This window comes from Octopus bimaculoides, chromosome 9, assembly GCF_001194135.2.
Source record: "Octopus bimaculoides isolate UCB-OBI-ISO-001 chromosome 9, ASM119413v2, whole genome shotgun sequence".
In the NCBI taxonomy this organism is placed as follows: Eukaryota; Metazoa; Mollusca; class Cephalopoda; order Octopoda; family Octopodidae; genus Octopus; species Octopus bimaculoides.
In genome coordinates, this window is record NC_068989.1 from 84,839,725 (window position 1) to 84,843,439 (window position 3,715).

Here is a 3,715-nt window from a genome sequence, read left to right on the forward strand (position 1 = left end):
ATGTACACATGTGCATATACACACACATAAATATTTATTTTATAAAATCAAATGTAAATGGATCCCCATCAGTTTTACTGATGTATATTTGACTTGTTCAATCAACTGCATTTCCAACTCATTGAATTCAAAAAAAAAAAAACATGTAAGTGGTTGAGTATTCCATAGACAGGTGTACCATTCATGTAATACTCAGGTAGAGCCACTGTTGAATTACAGGTACATCCTTTCTCAATGTCATGGTTAAAAAAAAAAAAAAAAAGAGCAATTGCTGAAGCTGCCATGCACTGGGATCAAACCAGGGACCTTGTGATTGGACAAGAGACTTCTTAATCACTTGGCCATCCCTACATACATATTTTATATATATATGTATATATATATATATATATATACACACATATACATACACACACATTCTTTTGCAGATACTATTGTCTGGTTAGCCAACTCCCACTTCCCTTCTAATCTTGATTAAAACACACACATACACACTCACACACACACACACACACAGAGTCGCTGTAATTGACACAATTCCCCAACCACCATGCCCACCACACAGCAACGTATAAACACTGCCTACATTTTTATCTATTCATGAATATTATCAAAGCAAATCATTTCTAAACTGTTCCATTTTTTGGTCCAGTTGGGCTCCGTAATTAATCACCAGCTCCCAAACTCTCAGCATTTTCTCTGGATCTCCAGGTAAGTCACAAGCCCTAGACTTTCAGCCATATTCTTCAGCCCTTTAATAAGGCACCAACCAGCCCTAGATTTTCTAGGTCTCCCAAATATGTGACAAGCCCTACCTTTTTTGGCCATATTCTGCTGTGCAGCATTGAATCAAAAAGCAACAACAAGAGATGATGTTTACATTAAGAACTAATTAGTGAGGAATCCTTTAATTATTATTATTATTATTATTATTATTATTATTATTATTATTATTATGGTGTAGGGGAGTTGAGTAACAGATCTGGCAGAGTGACAGTCAGAACAGCCTGTCACTTATAGATTTTTTTTGTCTTTAAGGCTCTGAGTTCAAACTTCACCAAGATCAACTTTGCCTCTTGTCTCTCCATGGTTGATAAAAAATGTACCAAATACAGAAGTCAATTCATTATCATCATTTTATTATTATTATCATTATTATTATTATTAAGGTGGCGAGCTGGCAGAATCGTTAGCACGCCGAGCAAATGTTTAGTGGTATTTCGTCTGTCGCTACGTTCTGAGTTCAAATCCCACCGAGGTCGACTTTGCCTTTCATTCTTTCAGGGTCAATAAATTAAGTACCAGTGAAAGACTGGGGCCGATGTAATCAACTAGTCCCCTCCCCACAAATTTGAGGTCTTGTGCCTCCAGTAGAAAGGATTATTATTATTATTATTATTATTATTATTATTATTATTATTATTATTATTATTATTGAGCTGGCAGAATTGTTAGCACTCTGCAGCATTTCATCCATCTTTATGTTTCGAGTTCAAATTCTGCTGAGGTCGACTTGGCCTTTCATCCTATAGGGGTCGGTGAAATAAGTACCAGTTAAACACTGGAGTCAATGTAATCGACTAGTCCCCTCCCTCAAAATTTCAGGTCTCGTACCTGTAGTAGAAAGGATTATTATTATCATTCTTATGGCAGTGAGTTGGTAGAATCATTAACACAAACGACTAATTGCTTAGTGGTATTTCTTCTGACTTTGTATTCTGAGTTCAGATTCTGCCACGGTCGACTTTGCTTTTCATCCTTTCGGGGTCGGTAAAATAACTACAAGTCAAGCACTGGGGTCAATATGATCAGCTTCCCCCTTCCCCCTCCCCTCAAAATTACTGGCCCTGTGCTAAAGCTAGAAAGAATTATTAGCTGGCAGAATCGTTAGCATGCCGGGCGAAATGCTTAGCATATTTCACCCGTCACCATGTTCTGAGTTTCAATTCCACCAAGGTCGACTTTGCCTTTCACTCTTTTGGGGGTCGATAAATTAAGTACCAGTTACGCACTGGGGTCGACGTCATCAACTCATCCCCTCCCCCAAAATTGCTGTTCTTGTGGCAAAATTTGAAACCATTATTATTATTATTATTATTATTATTGAAGATTGAAATTTTTCTTGTAGAACTGAAAACTATGGTTTTAAGTCACCAGTGAGTGTGTCCCCTTCTCCCTCGCAGCCATTGCTGAGGATCTTGGGAAGGGCGTGAACAATTCAGTGTCTACATCTGGTGGTATATATATATCTAAATCCAAGATTTTTATCCTACCTGTCTGTTGTACGCAGAGATCATCATCAGCATCATAACTACCACAACTAATCATCATCATCATCATCATCATCATCACTACCATTGTCATCATTGTTATCATCATCATCATCATCGTCATCATCAATATTTTCTATTACTGATGTTGCTAATGCCCCCAAAAATAGGCATGAAAGTCTTCGTCAGCCTTCTGCGTATTCTCTTTATTAATTCTGCGTATTCTCTTTATTAATTCTTAATTAACAAACTAATTATTATTAATATTAATAATAATAATAATAATAATGATAAAAGAAAATGGAGCAGTGTCTTAAATATCTTAATTTCTGCTCATCTAACCCTCCAACATACACAGTTCAAACAGTTCAGATCAATCCTAAGATTCGTATACATACACACACTGCCTTTCATCTCATCCGAAAATGGGTACCAGAGCAGTCAAGTGAATCAACTGTTCCTTCTCCTCTCCCTGTCCCTCTCCCCTCCCCCGCTACCGTCACATCTCATTCATGGTTGGTTGCTCGACATTCTGGTAAAAAAAAAAAAAAAGTAGATTTAACAAAGATCTCTTTTTTTTTAATCACACTGTATGAAAAACTCAAAAAAGGAAAAAAGACAAGGTGGTCATGACTTGAATGGCGGTAAGAGCTGACCCAGGTTAAATAACCTAGTACTGTGTAAAAAAAAACAACAAATTACTGTTTATAATAATAATAATAATAATAATAATAATAATAATAATAAGGGCAAGAAAAAGGATATTGTTGTGGTGCAAGAAGGGAGAGAAGACAAGACAAATAAGGGGTTAAAGGAACTTTGGTTTTAGGGTTAGTTGAGGGCAGAACTGGTGGTTTGTGAGTGTTAAGGTGAGTTTGGCAGATGTGCAACGTTTACTGATAATCTACAGAGGGACACTGGCTTCTTGTAGCCCTTTGCTTCAGAGTACAGTGGTAGTGTGCCTGTAGATCAGGGGTCAGGTGGAGGAAAACAATGTCTAATATATTCTTGAGTTAAGGTTCCCTTAAAGTCCCTCTTTTCTACATGCCTGCACCAGACATCTACAATTCACACTTAGAAAACTCCTCAATAGCAAACATTAATTTCTTTATGATATCCCAGTAAAAGATAAATGGGTTTTATTCAAATGAATCCACTCCAGTACTTATTCTATTGGCCTTTTATGCTACACCACTAAACTACAGGGACATTAACAAACCAACACTGGTGGGGACAAACACACAATATATATATATATTAACAGGCTTCATTCAGGCCTGGGCTATAGTAGAAGACACTTGCCCAAGGTGCCACACAGTGGGACTGAACCCAGAACCATCTGGTTGGAAAACTAACTTTTAACTATACAGCCATACTTGAGCCCACACAGTCATTGCTAACAGCAATAATAATAATAATGTTTTATTTGTTAATAACTAGAATTG